The sequence below is a fragment of the Carlito syrichta genome, unplaced genomic scaffold, assembly GCF_000164805.1.
Source record: "Carlito syrichta isolate Samal-C Ts95f unplaced genomic scaffold, Tarsius_syrichta-2.0.1 Scaffold109694, whole genome shotgun sequence".
In the NCBI taxonomy this organism is placed as follows: domain Eukaryota; kingdom Metazoa; phylum Chordata; class Mammalia; order Primates; family Tarsiidae; genus Carlito; species Carlito syrichta.
In genome coordinates this window covers 86,297-107,870 of record NW_007053790.1, presented here as the reverse complement: position 1 = coordinate 107,870, position 21,574 = coordinate 86,297, and positions in this window count along the sequence as shown.

Below are 21,574 nucleotides of genomic sequence, written 5' to 3'. Positions count from 1 at the left end.
AGCAAAAGGTCTAGAGGGTATTTTGAGCAAGACCCATGAAGGCTGACAAGAAATGGCAAGAAATGTCCAGTGTGTTTGGAACATAGAGACAGTGTAGATGGAGCTTAGGCTAGAAGGGGACTAGGCTGCAGAACTTATTACAGCATAGTTCCTACCACTCCCCAGTGGGAAGCCTCTAGACAGCCAGACTAGGGGTTTTTTTTGCTCCCATCCCACTTCATCCCCTGCACTTTGCATTAAGCATAATAAGAAATGGCAATCCAGAAGCCAAGGGGAAGATGCTGGGGGATAAGGCTAAAATAGATCAGAGATCTCCCAGCTGAATAACACGCATGCCTGCAGTACTCGACTTTCCAAGAGGTAGGTGGGCACAAAGCATTCTTAAGGAGTCAATTTTGAGTTTACTACTTTTTTATTTTTTTTCTTCAGCTGGAGTCTCACTCTGTCGCCCAGACTGGAGTGCAGTGGCTGCTCCCGGCCACTGCAGCCTCGACCTGCTGGGCTCCGGCGATCCTTCCGCCTCAGTCTTCCCAGTAGCTAGAACTACAGGCGCGCGCTACCACACCCGGCTAATTTTTTTGATTTATTGTAGAGATGAGGTCTCACCAAGTTGCCCAGGCGGGTCTCAAACCCGTGGGCTCAGGTAATCCACTCACCTCAGCCTCCCAAAGCGCGGGATTACAGGCTGAACCACCGAGCCCGGCTGAGATTTACTACTTTTATAGGAAACCCATTTTATAAGTGATAGGCCTGATGTGTGCCCAAGGCAAGCAGATTTTTAGCAAGTTCTCCTTTCTCAGTTCCTCTTTCATAACTACCCTTCTCCCACTTCAGGAAAGAAAACTTATCTCTCCCCTCCAGGATCTTAGCGTGTGCCCTGCCTGTGTCACCAGAGTGCCAAATAAAGGGGAAACTTGAAAAGCTGATATAAGAGAAATATTCTCTAATGAAAGCACTGATACCAACTATATCTCCTTATGTGATGCACACGCCCAATGTAGTTTCAGTTTTATGCCCAATAATTACTTCTCAAAAGTTAATGGGTCCATTTGATGAATTGTATATGACAATATTAAAAATAACATAACCAAGAATAATTTTTAACAATAAAAAATCTTTTAATTAAAAAATTAATTTTAATTTATAGGTTTATTTTTGTTGTGGATGAGAAAAGAGAGCAAAGAAATAGAAAATACATTTAAAAATCTTTAACTGTAAAATGTTCAATTAAGGAATAATTTTTTTTTTTTTTTTGAGTTGGAGTCTCACTCTGTCGCCCAGACTGGAGTGCAGTGGCCACTCCCGACCACTGCAGCCTCGACCTGCTGGGCTCCGGTGATCCTTCCGCCTCAACCTTCCAAGTAGCCGGAACTACAGGCATGCACTACCACGCCCAGCTAAGTTTTCTTTGATTTATTGTAGAGACGAGGTCTCACCAAGTTGCCCAGGCGGGTCTCGAACCTGTGGGCTGAGGCAATCCACTCACCTTGGCCTCCCAAAGCGTGGGATTACAGGCTGAGCCACCGATCCGGCAAGGAATAATTATTTGAAAATCTTAGCAGTCAGAGTAAACCGTGGGCAAACTGCTTTGTTTTTCAAATTTCACTTAGGAAGCCTGTGAATGAAATACACAGAAAGAAGTACTTCAGTAACATCAAAAGGGATCTAAGATCCTCTCTGGGCTTCTTTTGTGAGTCACAATGATAAGCAGAGCATCTCTCCCATCAACTTTACAATCCTCACAATTTCTTCTTCTAGGAGCATTTTCAGTTTCAATTCCTGCATCTGACAAAGTAATTTGTCACTCTCCTGATTTTGTCTGCATCCTGTCATCACTTGGAAGAACCATTAGCATTTAGAGGAGAAACAACTGTTCTGCTTTCAGACTTTTTCAGTCCATTTTATATGGTCTATATAGAGTCCTATGCCCAGACAATGGAATGAAACACTGCAAAATATATGCATATAAATACATATGAAAATATGAATGAAAAATCCACATATACACAGCATTTCAGGGCTCCTCCAATCATGCCAAAATTCATCAGAGGTAGCAAATCTGAGATAAAGAAACTTTCAGGACTTAAAGCCTTCAATTTTCAAACACTATGTCAATAAACCTTTAAGCAACTGCTTTTCTCCAAAATAAATTTATAAACATATATACTATGACAAACATTATGGCTTGCAATATAGCCATTGGCATTTGTTATATTCATTTCATAGGTTAAAATCAAAAAATCATGTTATCATCCACCAGTAATCTGCAAGAAAATTCCAACCAGAGCAATAGTTTCAAATTGGGATCTGGAATGCATTTCAACAGTCCTGAAATGTTGTGTATATGTGGATTTTTCTGAGAAGATTATCTGTAAAATTGTAAGCAGATTTTTAAATGGGTCTCTGATCCAAAATTATTATTATTATTATTTTTAGTTGGAGTCTCACTCTGTCACCCAGGCTGGAGTGCAGTGGCATGCTTATAGTCACTGCAACCTCGACCTGCCGGGCACAAGGGTTCCTTCTGCCTCAGCCTTCCAGGTAACTAGAAGTACAGGTATGCGCCACCAAGCCTGGTTAGTTTTTTGATTTATTGTAGAGACGAGGTCTCACCAAGTTGTCCAGGTTGGTCTCAAACCCCCGGACTCAGGCAATCCTCTTGCCTCGGCCTCCCAAAATGCTGGGATTACAGGTTTGAGCCACTGCGCCTGGCCATTTAAAAACTTTTTGTTTGTTTGTTTTGTGAGAAAGCAGGATTTATTAAGAGGACAGAAAGCTCCCACAGTGGGAGGGGACCCAAGGAGATTGTTCTAAAACTTTTCAAAATGTAAAAGAATGTCATTTCCCCCCATCTCTTCTGGAGTTTATTGTTAAGTTTTGTTCGTTATGTAACTCTTAATGAAGGTTAGACAGGTCAGTAGCAAACAATGAAATCAAAAGTATAGGAACACCCTGCCTATCAGAACCTCCAGCGCAGTGACCAATTGACCCCTCTCTGTGTCACTGCTGGAAAACAGTTGATACTGCAGAAGATGCCCTTCTGAGTCTCCCTTAAACAATGAGAGGAGAAAACAGAGAAACATACAGTCATGCCATTCAGACGACTATAACAAACCTGAAGGAGTTCCTGATGCATCTTTAAGTAACCCTTCATGTTTTTCTTCACTTTTGAAATCTAAAATGGTCTGTCTTTGTCTGCAGTCCTTCCCATTATGTACCTTTATGTTTCTTACTTTATTAACTTCTTCTCTGTCAGCTCCACTGTTGTTAAGAAAACAACAAGAGTTTAAGATTGAATGTGTAGTTTTTGTTTGCTTGTTTGTTTGTATTACAGACAGGTTAGAGTGCAGTGGTGTGATCATAAGCTCACTGCAGTCTCCAAATCTTAGCCTCAAGAGATGTTCTCATCTCAGCCTCCTGAGTAGCTAGAACTGCCGGCTCACACCACTATGCCCTGCAAATTATTACTGCTATTATTATATTTTGTAAAGACGGGGATCTCATGTGTCACCAGGCTGGTCTCTAATGCCTGGCCTCAAGTGATCCTCCTGCCTCAGCCTCCCAAATGTGCTTTTAGTAGAATGGTTCACCTTGCAGCTTCTACATGGCAGAATGTAGAACCACCTCTGCTTACTCTGTAGTCCTAGCACAAAAATCCAAGTCTATACGGCCTCTTTCACCACACTGACAAGATGAGGATGACTACCACTAATCAGTAGTGGCCAATACCAGTTTCATAATATTAGAAAGTAGTTTAAATATATATAATGGAAAATGCTAGTGAGAAACACTTTACTTCCAGCTTTGAAACTTCTGAAATTCACCCTATTTAAGAATCTGTTATAAGTGTCATTTAAGAATTGCCTTGGCTTACACATACCTCGTAGTTACCATAATTTTAAATGCATGGAATTGCATAAATTAAGTTCAAACGAACTGTATACGTTTGCAACAAGCCTTCTTGAGAACACGTGCAAAAAAACCTGGCTGAACTTTCATTTAAAGCCACCTTGAATAGGGACTGTATTTCAAAACAGCTCGCCCACATTTCTTCCAAATTGTTACAGCATTCCAAATACAGCTTTGGTTTTCTAAGGTAGGTGACTTGTACAGAGGTGGAACGAATAGAGCCCCGGGTTTGACGACCAAGCAGTCACCATTCCTGCAACTCTCTCTCTCCAAAGACCAGTGCGATCCAAGAGAAAGGTCATCTGACTTTGACAGCCAAGGTAGAGACGCTTACGCTCACGTACACTTGCACCCGCCAGCAGGGAGCTGGAGAGGGGCAGCAGGTAGGAAGCGGGGAGCTGCGGTACCTTTTTTCTTGCCTTGACCTTTGTGAGCTCGAGTGCAGAATTCAGCGCTCAGGACTGCCGGACCATGTCTTCTCAGGTACCAGCGGCTTGGCTGGGGCGGCCCGCCGCGCGTGCCTCGCCCTCCCGGTGGCGGGCGGGGAGCCCTGCCCGCCGCCCGCTCGTGCGCCTGCCGCCGGGAGCCGCCGAGGAGCGCAGGGCAGCGGGGAGCCGCGGGCTCGGGGCGAAGGGACCAGCGATCTGCGTTCCTCCAGGAGCGAGAGGATGTGGAGGAAAGCCCCCCCGATAAATAAAAGGGTCGTTGGGGGAAACACCAAACACTGGAGTCGCGGCAAGTGATCCCCGTGAGAGGGCGGGGCGGCCGGGCCCGCGGGCGGTCGGGGGAGACCAGAGGGTAGCGCCGGAGTTGGGAGGGGCCTGGGACGCAGGATTTCGGGGAAAATTCCACAGCCCTTTCGAACACTAGCGCCTCCCCTCCCAAAGCAGAGAAGCTGAGCTCTGTACCTCCCTCGAGTCCTAGCTGCAGGGTGGGAGACGACAGCCAGCGGAGCCGGGCGGATGCGGCCTCCCGGTGACCCTCCCTGGGGGCGTCGGGCTTCGAAGTCAGCGCGGGAGTCAGCCGGCATTCCCCCGGGCGCCTTCCACCCGGGGAGTCCCAACCCCCAGCAAAAAGAAAAGTGAAAGAGAAAGTGCCAGGAGCAGAGGCAAAGATAAACACCCCCAGCGGAGGCTGGGGCGGGGGGGCATGGCCGCCGGCTCCAGGATGACTGTCCTGCTGTCGCGCAGCCCCGAGTGTGTCCGTCGCTGCCGGGCCTTGGGGCGCAGAACCCACAGAGCGAAGTGGAGGATGCCAGGAAACATGGGCCCCGCCTCGCAGGAACGCCGGCCAAGGGCCCCGCTACCTCCCGGGACACCTGCAGGGAAGGCACGAGGAGACGGTCCGGAGCCCGTCGGCTGCGTCCAAAGCGACGGGCACAACGTGGGAAGCTTCGGCAGCAAAACCTGGAGACCCCCGGGCTCGGCGAGCGCGCATCCAAGTTGGCCGGAAGAAAGGGCAAAGGGTGTCGGAGCAGAAGGGCATGGGCGACTGCTCCAGGTCTGCTCTTTGGCCCTTCGCACAGGTTGGCAGAAGAAAACTCTGAGGTTTTGTTTGTGAAAACTTTGGAAGAAGACACCAGGGTGACAGCTTTGTGCAAAGTGGTTGAGTACAGAGAGCGGACTTGCGGCAATGAGCCTCCCTACGGATCACTTTTCCAGTCTCCTGTGTAGTCCGGTGTAAAACATTACACATGGTCCCATGCGAAGGAATCGTGATCCGTCGTTATTGCAAGATTTTAAAACTGGAGAAAGGGACTGAGTTCTGTGAGGCTGAGTGATCTACGTTCCATACAGACAGCCGCAAAGACCTCATGCCCAGTTTTGAAAGCACATTGGAAACCCTCCGCTCATGTGAATCACTGAAAATTCCTAATGAATGGTGCTTTCCAAAACTTTGCAGAGTCATGGCACGGAGAAAATGAAAAGGTTTCCTAAAGCTTAGTTTGACTTAGTTTAAAATTTAACTATGTATTCTCTGAATTGCATAAATATGATAAAATCAAGTAGAAAAATATTATAAATTATTCAATTTAAATGTGCATACAGTTTCACATAGAATCGTTTTATATTTTTACGATAAATTTGAGTTTGTTTCCACTAACTCAACCAACCTTCCTTCCTTCCTTCCTTCCTTCCTTCCTTCCTTCCTTCCTTCCTTCCTTCCTTCCTTCCTTCCTTCCTTCCTTCCTTCCTTCCTTCCTTTGCAGTCGGAGTATCACTCATTAGCCCAGGCTGGAGTGCAGTGGCACACTCATGGCCATCACAATCTTCACCTCCTGGGCACAGGTGATCCTTCCGCGTAGCTGGAATTACAGGTGCAAGCTATCATGCCCAGCTTAATTTTTGATTTATTGTTGAGACAAGGTCTCTCCAAGTTGCACAGTCTGATTTTGAACTCCAGAGCTCAGGCAATCCTCTTGCCTCGACCTTCCAAAGTGCTAGGATTATAGGCTGGAGCCACCACACCTGGCCATCAACTTTTCTATATCAAGTTTTCGTTTAAAATAATTACTGAGAGACCTTCTTTATGAAAATCATTTCAAACTCTTAATAGTCTCCATCAACAAAATAAGTGAGATATAAAAATTTTAAAAAGTTCTAACAACCGTTCAAAATTTTACCATAGTTGAAAATTATATTTTAAAATAAGCAACAATCTTCTTTTCCATCCATGACAATGTTGTGTTGAATTTTCTTGTGACAGTGTCAATAAATTTCAAGTTCCATCGGACTTTGTCATAGCAGTATGCTGAAGCTCTTATTTAAAGAGTGAGCATGCATTGTGAGAGCAAGATGGCAACTGAATTGGATCCATCAAAAGGATATAGCAGCCACAACGACAGAGATCAGTGATGGACGTGTGGACCTTGTGGCCCAACCTCAATTTGGGCGGTTGCAGAGCTTCCAGGACTCTTGCAATGTAAATTTCTCTAGCATCTCATTCACCCCCCCTTATGGGTACTGTATGCGCTGCTGCTGGTGACCGAAACAGATGTCCAGACATTAAGACACCTCAGTGGCCACACTCAGCTCCACCCAGCAAAGCCAGATGTTAGATACTGCTGCTGCCAGAGGATACATCATAATGTCTCAGATTCTGCCTCTCTTGGACTCCCAAGGATATCTCTAGAAAGCTACTCTCAACTAGTGTTCACTGTTATGCAAGCTTCAGACTTTGTTCGTTGTCCCCAGAACTGAGGAAATCAATGTCTGACACATATGTTTAACACATTGTGGTCACCAAAAATGTTCTGAGCTACTGAAGAGTTTTCACAGCACTCTATTAAACTGATGAAAACTTTCTTTGTAGGCTGAGTTTTAAAGTGCAATCTGAGTACATAACAATAATAAAATTGGTCACAACTATGAACTGAGCTTCTAATATTGTAGTAAATTCTAGAACAAAATGGGCTGGATAATATATAAAGCATTTAGTTAATTAGGGAGATGAAATAACATAAATAACAATAAAGTGAAATTGAAAATTGCTATAGCCATAAGAGACACTTTGCTCTATTATTTGCCTCCCAAATATATAGGCCAAGTCAGTTTCCTTAAATACAGATTTTTTAAAAGTATTTTTGAGTCAGTTATATGTACCTGTAATTCACTGAAGTTAGGCTTGCAGCCTAATTTGTTTTTGCTGCATTGCACTCAAACAGAAAAGTCTAATATATGCAACTTGTATTTTCAGTTGCCACAGGCTGTTTGGCAAAATATTGAAAATTACTCACACCAGTGATCAAGTAAGTTCCACTTCATAAATTAAAAGCAACAATCAAGATTGATGAAACTTAAGATTGCCTTAAGATAACTAATAAAATTATACATGGGAAGAAGCAAAAATTAACTAAACCTTACAAAAGTGACCATAATAATTATCTCCTTGAGTTGAAATAATTAACAATAAAATTATAGTCTGATAAATTTTTAATACCCGTTTTGTTCCAAAGACAATGTTTGCCAATTGGACAGTTGCCTTTAAAATAAATTACTAATAAACATGTTCAATAGCTTTTAAGATTACATGAGAAGTTAAAAGCTAGTTCATCTGATTTAGTGATCAAAATCCATGACGGTGGCCTTGTTTATGGTTCTTTTAAGATTAAACCACTGGTTAAAAACAAGTTGATCCTGTGGTCTTCGAAAATCATGACCTACCCAGGAGCCCTTGTATTTCCATTTTGGGTAAAGTATGTGCAAGATGCGGCATTACCTTACAGTTGCTTCCAATCTCTTTTTTTGGTACAGTGGAATACTTGTGCTCTTACATATTATTTAGGTTTTCAAGAGCTTCTCGGGTTGCTGCTTTTTTTATAAAAGCGTGGCAATATTAACTATTATTTCTGCAGTTCCTATGATGCGTGTATATCCCAGTGCTGTGCAAAGCATGATTGTTAACTCATTAAATCCTCACAGCAATACAATGAGATATGAACTATTATGATGTCCATTTTGCAAGTGAAAAAAACCAAGGCCCAGAGAGATTGTGCAATTTGCCTAAGGTCACATGGAAAGTGACTGACCAGGCAAGGATTTGAAAGCAGATAGTCTTGCTTGAATACACACTCCTACCTTCTGTTTCCTTAAATTGGCAACTACACTCCACTAAACAGAGTTCATAAGGGAACAAGCCATTGACTCTCACTCAGGTCGTATCTCTGGGTCCAGTTTTGCTGATTTCATGGTAATTTGAGCCACCACAAGGGAGGAAACTCATTCAAATTTCCTTGAATTTCTACTCTCTGGTCTTCTTGTGTTTCTGTAATGAAATTACAATGGATATTGCAGTCCCATTACAAACAGCTTATTTGAATAAAGTGACTGACAAATGGCTGGTAGAGTACTACTGTAGTTTGAAACAGTGGAATTAGAAGATTCTGGCTGGTTCCCAATAGAGATGTGTGATTTTGTTTGAACTGAAATGTCAGGAGTGTCCATGGCAGAGAGAGAGAGAGAGAGAGAGAGAGAGAGAGAAGACACCTAGTTTCAATCTGAGATGAATTAAGAACAATAATAACATATTTAATTTTAAATATATTTTAAAGTATATGCAATCTTAAGAGCCTCAATACTTAATAGGATAGATAAGGGGTTTAAATAGAACCAAGAGATGAGTTTTTGTACTATCAATGTTATTCTAAATAGTCTTTGAATGTTAACCTAATCCATCAAAATCTAGTACAAAAATATTTATAACCATTCTTATGTTTATAATCTGAGAAGATCTTATAACTGTATGAAATATGAATGCATCTGGTCGGCATTTATTTCAAGGATAAATTGTAAAAAGGGAGCTTATGTTTCCTCACGTATACTTGCTGACATGGCAAATATACATCTCTTTATTAATAACATTAATAAAAGGGTGTAAGCCAAAGTCAATACCATAAACAGTCAAAGTTAAACTGGCATTGATTCTTACCCCATGGCTGGCAAAAAGTAGACCAATTCAATGAAAACAAGTTATTTATTTCAAAAGATCAATAAAATTGGTAAACCTCTTCTAAGTTGATCAAAAAAAGAGAAAATATAAATCACCAATATCAATATTGAGGAAGTAGGCATTACTAATACACTATAGACATAAAATAATAATAAGGAATATTGAAAACAGCTTTATGACAAGAAATTTGACAGCTTAAAAGAAAGGGACAAACCACAAGTTATGAAAGAGAACACAAAATGAATGTTTAAGTTTCTCTATATCTATTTTAGAAATTTAAATCATAAAAAAAATTCTTCCAACAGAGGGAACTCCTGGCCCAGATATCTTCTTTAGGAAATTCTGTTAAACAATTAAGGAAATAAAAAATACCAATCTTACACAAACTCTTTTAAAAAAATAGGAGTAGAAAATACTTTCCAACTTATTTCATGAGGCCAGAGTTATCTTACCAAAATCAAATATATTACATGAAATCTACTGATGAATATCTTTCTGAGCATTGCACAAAATTTATAACAAAATCTTTAGCAAGTCTAATCCAATAATGTATAAAAAGAAACAGGAACAGATGGGGATTTTCCATGTAATACAAAGCTGATTTAACATTTGAAAGACAGTGAATCTAATTTTCCATATTAGTTGAATAAAGGAGAAAAGTATCTGACAAAATTCAGCATTTGGTCAAGATACAAGCTTTCAAAGAGCCAAAGTTAGAAGGAAATTTTCTCAACCTGATAAAGGGTGTCTACCAAAAAGTTAACAGAAAACATTTTACTTCATGGTGAAGGATGAATGCTTTCCCCTATAGTTAGCTATCAGCAAAGATATCTGCTCTCATTTCTCCTATTGAACTGGTACTAGGGAGCCTAAATAATGCAATAAAACAAAAATAAATGATAAATAAATAAATAAAGATTGGGAAGAAGTAAACTGTCTTTATTTGCAGATAGTAGATTTCTGAGGAACTAACTAAACTTTTTTAGAACTATAAGTAAATTTAGCAGGGTCCTAGGAAACAAGATAAATATACAAACATTAATTATGGCTTTGTATATAAGCCACTAATAATCAGAAATTAAAATTTGCAAAGTATAATTTGCAAAAGTATTCAATATAAAATACTGAAGAATAAAGTAACATTATATACTCTGAAAACTACAAAATACAATTGTACCCTGCCTTTTCCATGGTTTCACTTTTCAAGGTTTCAGTTACCTGCAGTCAACTTCAGTCCAAAAATAGATGAGTATAGAACAATAAGATATTTTGAGAGAGCGAGAGAATGAGCACATTTACATAACTTTTATTGAAGAATATTGTTATAATCGTTCTAATTTATTATTAGTTGTGTTAACCTCTTACAATGCCTAATTTATAAATTAACTTTAATTATACATAAGTATGTTTAAGAAAAATCATAGTATATATAGGGTTTAGTACTATCTGCAATTTCAAGCATTCACTGAAATATGTCTTGGAACATACTCCCCACACATAAGGAGAGATTACTGCTGTATTAGTGAGAGAAATTAAAAATGATCTAAATCAGAAGTTTACAAGCCATGACCTGCAGCTCATGTCCTGTTTTTGTTTTTAAAATACGTCATTTGTTTACATATGGTTATGGCTACTTTTGCAGTTGAGAAGTTGCAACAGAGACAACAAAATTTGGCAAAATATAAACGATTTATTGCCTTTCCCATTGCAGACAAGTCTGTCAACCCTCATTTAAATGCTTGGAGACATATACTATGTTCATGAATTGGAAAATTTGATGTTGTTAAGATGTCAGGTCTCTCCAAATGTTATGCATAGATCCAATGCAATCTCAGCAGGCTTTCTTGTACAACTTTAGCTGATTCTAAAACTGATATGCAGTTGAAGAACCTAGCAAAGGCAAATACTTCTGAAAAAGAACAAATCTGTAAGACATGCTACCAGATACCAAGACTTAATATAACGCAATACTATCAAAATGATATGTTAATGGCATAAGAATAGACAGACAAATCAATAGAACAAAATTGAGAATCCAGAAATAAATCTGCACACACATGGCCAATTGATTATGATAATTGTGCCTAGGTAAGAGAGCACAAGAATAATCTTTTCAATAAGTGATGTAAGAGCTATTTAATATTTTAGTGGAAAACCATTAATTTCCTAACTCACATGATACATAAAAGTTAACTCGAAATGCTTCATAGACATAAATGTAAAAGCTAAAAATGATTAAAATCCTTTTTAAAAAGCAATGGATAAAACATTCACAATTTTGGAGTTGGCAAAGATTTCTTGGACAGGACACAAAATGTATTAATGATGAAAGAAAAAATATTTCAATTGAATTTCATCACAGTATAAACTGTGTCCCACTCTTTAATCTCCAAAATGACTACCAATACATTAAAAGTTCTGGGTTATCATGTAATTAAAAAAAACATGTTTAATATTGTCTTACATATGTGTCTCAGACTTGTTGGCCTAAGAACGCTTTCACAGTAGAATATGAATTAATCTTTTACGGAATATATATTGCAGAAAACACACTTGCAAGGTGTTATTGCAGACACATTACTTTCTTGTAGAAGTGACTCTATTATCAATGCTAATTGGGGAATAAGAGCCATAACAGCCAAATAATTATATTTGCCATGGAATATGTTCTGTGTTTGATGAACTTACAGCTTACTATGATGTTTCTAATGTTTGGGAGTTATAAACACTTCTCTACGGCAATACATATTATTTTAAAACAACATTCCATAACCATTGTACAACTTAATTAATAATTTCCCTACTAATAGGTATTTACAACTTGATTTATTTTTTATTCAAATTAAGTCCTCATATAAAATTCAGTTAGAGGATCTGAAATTTAAACTTAAAATCATACTCCCTAGTGAAAGTAGTCTAAAAAACATTGCTAAGATGAGACCTTAGTCCCAAAAATATACAAATAAACTCAGTTGATATTTCTACCTTTTTTGAAGTAAACTGGGTCATAGAGAAACTAGGAGATTCATATCTAGTACTAGATCCAAGTAATGACAAGGCTCAGAGCAGGTGACTTAAAAAGTGACAGGGATATCACTAAATTTACTCAGATGTAAATGTTAAATGAGAAAGAAAAAAAACAATAAGTTCCAAAATATCTCCAATATAGACTAATCAAAAACCAACATTGGTCCAGTGTAACAAAGAATTATCAATAAAAAGTATGTTAACAACATAAACCACAGAAGTTACTGATCTCATGCAGTTGAAACAGCATAGCAATTTTATAAAAAAAATTATATTTATTTTAAGGTTGTAGGGCACAATTCAGGATTAGGCATACAAGTGATCATCATACGGGTAAAGTTTGGGCCTCCTTTTGGTCCCCACTTTGGGATTGCAGGAGCTGGAAGTAAAGCAAATTTTAGGCTAATGTAGTTTCATATTTGGGTTCTTATCCAAAACAACACAGAAAATGTGCTATATTCCAAGCTTCCCTAATGATTGCATGAAGTCAGAAACTCACACATTGAAAGGTTATTCATTTCTCTGAAAAATGGCTTTCAAAGGGATGGGTTGGCATTTTTGTTTTTGTGAAACAAGTGAGAAATGAGATTATTGAGCAGACAAAGGAAAATTTTAGGTTTGCAAAGTTTACCTTTATACTCAAACATAGGAAAAGTGTTGAATACAGTCACGCACAGTATTTGAATGTACTTACCATTCATAAATAACAAATTGTGTTGGAAAACTTGCTGTTTCCTTTGCACGTCTTGCCATGTATATGGTCGTCACTTTAAAAATCTACATGTGTCTGCATTTATATCTAAACTTAGTTTGGGAAGGCAAAGACCTGTGAATTAGAAATAGGCTTTTAGCCAGGCTCGGTGGCTTGGCCTGTAATCCTGCGCCTTTGGGAGGCTGAGGTGAGTGGATTGCCTGAGCCCGTGGGTTCGAGACCCGCCTGGGCAGCAAGACCTCATCTCTACAATAAAAATCAAAAAATCAGCCGGGCATGGTAGCACATGCCTGTAATTCTGGCTACTTGGAAGGCTGAGGCGGAAGGATCACCTGAGCCCAGGAGGCGAAGCTGCGGTGGTCGGAAGCGGCCACTGCACTCCAGTCTGGGCAACCAAGTGAGACTCCAACTCAAAAAAAAAGAAGAAATAGGCTTTTGACAGACCCCAAACTGATGTAATCAAATCATCCTTTTACTAGCATTTGTTGGTTTTTAACTCTACACTCAAAAATCTACTGCATGCCCCAGACCGTATAGAAGTAGTATAAGGTAAAAAAAAAAAAAACTCTCCTTTCCAAAGGGACAATATATCACACATTTGCCCTTGCTAAGAAATTTAGAATGTGTCGTGATTGATTTACTGCAAATGGGGGTTTGTAGATAATTCTATACGGAAAGTTTTGTTGGAATTTTCTATCACCATTACTTTGAAGTAATATCACAATATCATTTTAATTGGCTAGCTTTTTTCTGTGATTGGGAATTTTTGTGTGCTAATTCTTGTGCACTCAAAATTTGAGGGGAAAAAAAAAAGAATCCTGTGATTAAAGGCTCAAAGACTTGAGTTAGGAAAGTACCATAAATCATATAAACTTATGTCAGATGTATAGTCACTAAAATAAGATATTGTTTTATGGTGCCAGCACAATGGAACATGAAAAATAGAAAATTGTGAAACAATCTAATGTGAGCCTATTTTTAAATCTATCTGGCCTCATGGGTGCTTTGTTAACTTAGAAACTGAGAATCAGAGATAAAATTATGCAAGATCACACAGAAATTAAGTGAAAAAGCCAATATTTGAAGTTATTTCTCCTTATAGTCAAAGCCTCATCTTCTCCAATACATTGTGAGCTCATTGAGTATGGGTCCATATATTATTAACAATTACTATATATGCGTTCCTACCCCCTGGACTTGGGACTTCACATCATCATTAACCCTACTTTTAACATGGTAAGGGTTATCTTCAATTTGCATATGACAAAACTGGGATTCAAAATGATTAAGTAATGGGCTAAAGAACATATAGCTAGAAAACTCTATATTTCTTTTTTATTTAGAAAATTTCAATACCTATCATAGTGTTTTATATATATGCTAACATTCAATAAACTTTTATCAAATTATTTGATGACTTAATGAATGAGTGCATAAAAAATAGAATAAAGTACTATTTCCTTAATTCCTCCTATGATTTAGTAAAACAATAAAAACCACACATATTTTTCATTTATTGTCTTAAAGATTGCCTCAATAAACAACCACAGAAAAAAACACTCAATTAAAACAGTCTTTTGCTATTCAAAGTAATGTAGAAAGTATATTTTTACTTGTAACTTATGGAGCATTCAGCTATATCACTGAATTATGATTTTTTGTGTAGTAAAAATTCAACAGTCTTTAATATGTGAGGAAAAAAGTCATGTCTGCATCTAAAGTTTTAACAGAACATCTCCAAATAAGCAGTAAAGCATAGACTTTATTTGGTAGTTTCTGAATTAACACAGAAATAAATAAAGGACAAAGTGCCATTCTGACTTGCAAAGGAAAGGAAAAACTCAAAAACCAACTTTACATACCAGATGTAATTCACAGCAAAAACTTAAGGAAATTGCCTATTAAGTCAGACACTAACTTCTTAGGTTGTTACTTTAAAAGTCTACCATTGGCTGATCTACTAATATTCATTTTTCTTTATAATGTTATACACTTGTATTTACTCTAAAGAGCACATTGTTTTGCTGCTTCTTACTCCTGTCCCTTCAAATGTGCCTCTAATTCTTTTTCTTTTTAATCAAAATCCTTCTTTCAAGAGCTTTTTTAAAAGGTTTCCTTTTCAAGAAGACTTCCATAGTAGCTTCAATTCATCTTCATCTTCCTTCAAAATAATTCCTTAGCACTTGAACACACTTGTTTGTATATTGGCTATACAGTTGACCTTTAAACAGCACAGGTTTGAACTGTGTGGGTCCACTTACACATTGATTTTCTTCAATTCATATGTTGGAAACATTATTTGAAATTTACAACAATTTTAAAAAACTTACAGATGGACCGTGTAGCCTAGAAATATTTTTAAAAATTAAGAAAATTAGATATGTAATGAATGCATAAAATATATATATTATTTTATTTTGTTACTTAATACCATAAAATATACCAAAATTATTATAAGAAGTTAAGTTATATCAAAACTTATTCGCACAAATAGACCATCCATGGCACCATTCTCAATAGAAAGAATTATTAAATCATAATTGCATAAAATTAACTCTAATACATACTGTACTACTATAATAATTTTGTAGCCACATCTTGTTGCTGTTGTGGTGAGCTCATGTGATGCGAGTATCCTCTTTAAACGTTGTGTAATGCTAATCATCTCCACGTGAGCAGTTCCTCTCGCCAGCAAATTGCACATCAAAGTAAAAAATGATCTTTGCAGTTCTTGAGTATTTTTCATCATGTTTAGTTTACAATCGTAAACCTTGAATAATACCATGGAAATCAGAGGAAATATCATGAGTGAAGCTGGAAGTGCTGCCGAGAAACAGAAAGGTCATGACATTGCAAGAAAACGTTGAATTGCTTGTCATGTACCATAGATTGAGGTCTGCAGCTGCAGGGGCCCACCATTTTAAGGTAAACAAAGGACCATTGTACAAATAAAGAAAAATATGTGAAGCCATAGCTGCAGTTACACCATGAGGCATGAAAACCTGGCAATTTTGGTGAAATTCCTTTTTTATCTCATGCAGCTTTTATGTGGGTGCTGGATTGCTATAGGAAAGGCATAGACTCTAATATGATTTGAGTAAAAGCAAAGTCATCATATGGCAACTTAAAAGGAAGGTGAAGGATCTAAAGTTGGAGAATTCAAAGCCAACAAAAAAATGCTTTGATAATTTGAGAAAGAGGCTTGGCTTAAAAAATCATCAAGATAAGAGAAGCAGCTCCTGCCAACCAAGAGGTAGCTGATGAGTTTCCAGGTATCATTAAGACAATCACTGAGGTGAAAAGATACCTGCCTTAATGGGTTTTTAATGCAAACAAAAGTGCATTCTGGAAAACGTATTTCGCAAAGGACATTTATCAGTAAAAATGAGAAGTCAGCATCTGGATTTAAGGCAGAAAGGGATAGGCTAACACTACTGGTTTACTAAAATGCAGTCGGGTTTATGACCAGGACTGCCCTTATATCTATAAAGTTGCTAACCCCTAAACCTTGAAGGGAAAAGATAACATCAACTGCCAGTCTTTTGGTAGTATAACAAAGAGGCCTGGACAACGAACACTCTTCTGGTTTGGATCCAACAATACTTTGTCCTTGAAGTCAGGAAGTACTTTGCCAGTAAGGGACTGACTTTTACGGTTCATTTGTCATTGAACAATGCCCCTGACCTTGAAAAATCCCATGAGTTCAACACTGAAATCATCAAAGTGGTCTACTTGCCCTCAAACATAACATCTCCAACTCAGTCTGGGAGTCCTTGGGTTATCAGGACCCTAAAGGTTTAATACACATAGTGCTCTATGGAAACGATTGTCAACATTATGGAAGAGAACTTCAACAGAGAGGACATAAAAGTCTGGAAGGATTACACCATTGAAGATACCATCAATGCTATAGAAAAAGCCATGAAAGCTATCAAGCCCAAAGCAACCAATTCCTGAAGAAAACTGTGGCCAGATGTTGTGCATAACTTTGCAGGATTTATGACAGAGCCAATCAAGGAAATTATGAAAGTGATTGTGGATATAGCAAGTGGTGGGAGTGGAAAAGAGTTTCAAGATATGGATCTTGGAGAAATTCAGGCGCTAATAGACACTACACCAGAGGAATTAGCTAAAGATAGCTTGATGCAGATGGGTGCTTTAAAATCAGTCCCGGGTGATGAGGTAGACGATGTGGAAGAAGCAGTGCCAGAAAACAAATTAATATTAGACAATCTGGCAGAAGTGTTCTCATTATTCAAGACTCATTTGACTTCCTTTATGACATGGACCCTTCTATGATATGGGCAATGAACCTAAAGTAAACAGTGAAAGCAGAATGATGCCATATATGTGGAAGCATTTTCAGAAAAATAGAATAACAAATGAAAGCAAAAATTATGGCATATTTCCATAAAGCTTTACTGAGTATGCCTGCCTCTACTTACCTCCCTTTCCACCTCCTCTTCCTCTTCTGCCTCTGCCACCGCTGAGACAGCAAGACTAAACCCTCCACTTCTTTCTCCTCCTTCTCAGCCTACTCAACGTGAAGATGATGAGGAAGAAGATCTTTGTGATGATCCACTTCCACTTAATAAATAGCAAGTATATTTTCTCTTCCTTATGATTTTCTTAACAAAATTTTCTTTTCTAGCTTACTGTCTTGTAAGACTAGGGTATCTAATGCATATAATATGCAAAATATGTGTTAATCGACAGTTTATGTTATCGGTAAGTCTTCTGGTCAACAGTGGGCTGTTAGTGATTAAGCTTTTGAAGAGTCAAAAAGTTATACGCAGATTTCTGACTGCACAGTACTTTGGTTCCCCTAACACTTACGTTGTTCAAGAGTCAACTGTATTTGTTCTTAAGTGGTTTCCGGTGTGTTACCTGTTTCCTCATTTAGGTGGTGGCACAAGTTTGGAGGTAGTTATCCTCTCAGAAATCAAACAAATAAATGTCTCATAGCTAGAATGGGTTACAAAAAACACTGCATGTGTATGTGTTCATTTTTGAATAATCCCCAGTTTGTGATGTTAGTTTTAGGATTAAAGATGAATGATTGGCACATGGTAGGTATCTGGGCAGTAGGTATCCGCGTATTTTTCAAGGAATGCACAATACAGTAGAAAATCAGGGACTTTGGAAGGAGAAAGACCTGTATTCAAATATTCCATTTACCATTTAATTTCTGTATTATCACTGACAAGTCAATTTTGTGTCAGCAGTTTTCAAATTTATACAGTGGTGACAAGCATATCATACATTTCAAGTTTGTGGGAATTAATTTAAGACAATCTACATAATAAAGTTTCATTGATATGAACAAGTTGAGGTCAGGTTGTCACCAGGGAAGGCCACCTGTTTAGTTATTATGAGGACCCACCATGTTAAATTCAGCAAATTTATTATAATACATTTGATTCATCCAGGATTGTGTTACACGATTTGACTCTTTAATAGCACTATGATTTTATAATATCATGTATCCTGCTTCTCAATAACCCAATAAAATTATTGTTATTTTTTGAAGACAATCTTTTCTCTTGAGTGGGCATGAGTAGGCACCAAATTACTAAACTGTGCAGCTTCTGTTACCCAGAAAACTTCTCTGATTTACACATTGATTCTTTCTAATGCCAATGATTGTAATTAATTACTCTTATCTGGGAGTCAATCTCTCTCTTTCTCTCTCTCTCTCTCTTTCACTCTCTCTCTCTTTCTCCCCTCCTCTCCCCCCTACCCCACCCCTTCTTCCTCTCCCTCCCTTCTTCTCTCCTTGATCCTCATACCATTTGAATTGAATATAAAAATACATAAAGATAAGCATAGAAATCTCTGTTACCTTTTCACTAAAAGATAATAAATATTAGGTGTAATATCGATTTTTTTCCTTTGTCATAATTCTACTAGATTTAGAAGACTTTTAAAAATTCATTTTAAAATTGTATTTTTAGAGTATAAAAGTAACATACGCTTCTTCTACTCATCATGTTAACATTCCACTTCATTTGATATCTTCAAAATACAAATTTAGTGAATGTCTAGTGCATTAAAATAAAATTCTTCCTTACTTGGACATTGAGAAATATCCAATTTTGTAAGATTACATAATTGCATCATAGTAAACTTTGTACTTACATATTTTTCCATATTTTGGCTATTTTTAGAATAGAGCCCTGGTAGCTAACAATAACAAAGCTCTTAATTTATGCTAATAAATTTCTTTTAATACATTCAAAGATACCACAGATAACACTATATGAAAGCATCCATTTCCCGGCACCATGCCAATCTGAGAAATATAAAACATTCTAATTAGTAGAATTACAGGTTGTGTTTTTACAACAGGTACTCATACAGTCTTCATATAATCATAATTCAGTATACTTTGTAAAGCTATATTTAACACTTTCTTAATACTTATTGAATTGGCTATAATTTCAGAGAACATTTTAATAAATATTGATGATTTACTCCTTGCTTTGGGAATGATTCGGATAGTTTAACTGCTAAATGTAGTTTTAGTTGATGGTTAGAGAAATATTCTTTACCATATTAAAGAAGTTAGCATATTTTCTCACTTAATAAGATGTTTTTTATTGAGGAGTTTTAGTTATTAAATGTCTTTAGTGTACAACTGAGATTACCTTATAATTGAACTTCTTTGGTTTATATAAATGATATAAAACATTTTCAGTCTTTCTGACTTTGTGGCTTATTCTTCTGCAGTTTTGATGAATTCATTACTTTTTTGATTTTAGAGATGCATTCAAACTCATAAATGATATTGTGTCTTTTTCCACTTTATCTTTTGATCTCTATGTTATGGCATATGTGTGTAATATTTCTATGCTGTATTATTTGGAGTATAAAGTTTTAATATTTTTATCTGGACTAATATTTTGTCCATTATGAATAAAAAATAAGTTTTTCTCTTATCCAAAGTAAGTTAACTTGAAGTTTACCTTTCTTCTTTTTTTTAAGTGAGAAAGCAGGATTTGAGAAGACAGAAAAGCTCCCACAGTGGGAGGGGACCCAAGCAAGGGGATTGCCCGAAGTTTACCTTTCTTGATATTGTTATTTTAAATATTTGGGGCAATTCCTTTGGGTCCCCTCCCACTGTGGAACTTTTCTATCCTCTCAATAAATACTGCTTTCTCATTTAATAAATAAATAAATAAATAAATAAATAAAAACATTTGAATTAGAAAAACTTAGGATCAAATTCCAACTATGTGATCTTTAATAAGCAATTTCTTTGCAACTTAATAGCCTCATCTGCAACTGTAGAAATAGTGTTAATCTCACATTTAGTATAGTAGTGACCTGACATATGCAAGTATTAGCCCAGAGCCTACAAATAGGAAGCACACAATAAATATGTTGTGTATGTTGTAACTCTGCCTTTTTCCCCCTCACCACTATCTGTAGTCTTCTTGTTTCTTTGTTTTCTGTTTTTAACTTTTACTGTCCTTTCATCATTTTCTTCACCTTTCTTATGTGTACTGCTTCAGAAGAAGGATTTATCCTAAGGATACTGAAAAATTTCATTGCCATTTCAAGGAAGTGACAATTGAGATCACCTATAAATTAGAGTAATTGCCTTCTGTACCATAGATATGATCCAAAACATTGCACATGTGCCATATCATATGTGAAACAGAACAGTGTGTATAAAACTATATATAATGTTACTAAATAAAAACAGATATCAGGGATATGGCAGATGCTTAAACTCATTGTTTTAATCTATTTTTTATATCTATTCTGAAAGTACTTTGTACTATTCTGAAAGTACTTTGAATATTTTATATCTATTCTGAAAGTACTTTGAATGTTTTCTTCTACTCACAGATGCAATTTTCTGTATTAATTTTTCAGCAGGGCCCATTTTGCTATTGTCATTTCCTTGGCCAGTTGTTCCTCCACCCTCCTCCCTTTACTTCCTAGTTTATTATGTTGTCTATTTAACCTGTTCTTTACTCATATTTCTTAGAAACAACTCTTTAAATCCTTTTGTGGAAACAGTTGTCTAACAATGTATTTAAATAGTTGCTTAAACTTTTTTTGACTTCCTTTTAAAAATTACTTTCAGATATTTGATTTTTCACTGCTGATCTTTAGGATAATATGTTCATCTTTCTATTATACCAAGTGTTATTTTTTCAAAGAAATTACGTGATGATTTTCATCTATTTTAGAAATTATGAAGACTTTTGTGCATTTATAAACATATGTAATATATGTAATACATAATAAACAACAGCACAATGTAATAAGCCCTCTTTAATTACCTCCCTTTGTACCTCATTATTATACATCTTGGACCTTTCTTCTAGAATCTTCCCCAAAGTATATCTTTCTTAAAGTATAGTCTTGTCTTAAAAGTATATTCTTTAGATATTTTTGCAGCTCTAATCTGTTAGTATTTATGTAAGTATCTTTGTTTATGTAAGTAGCTTCTTTTAAATTTATTTA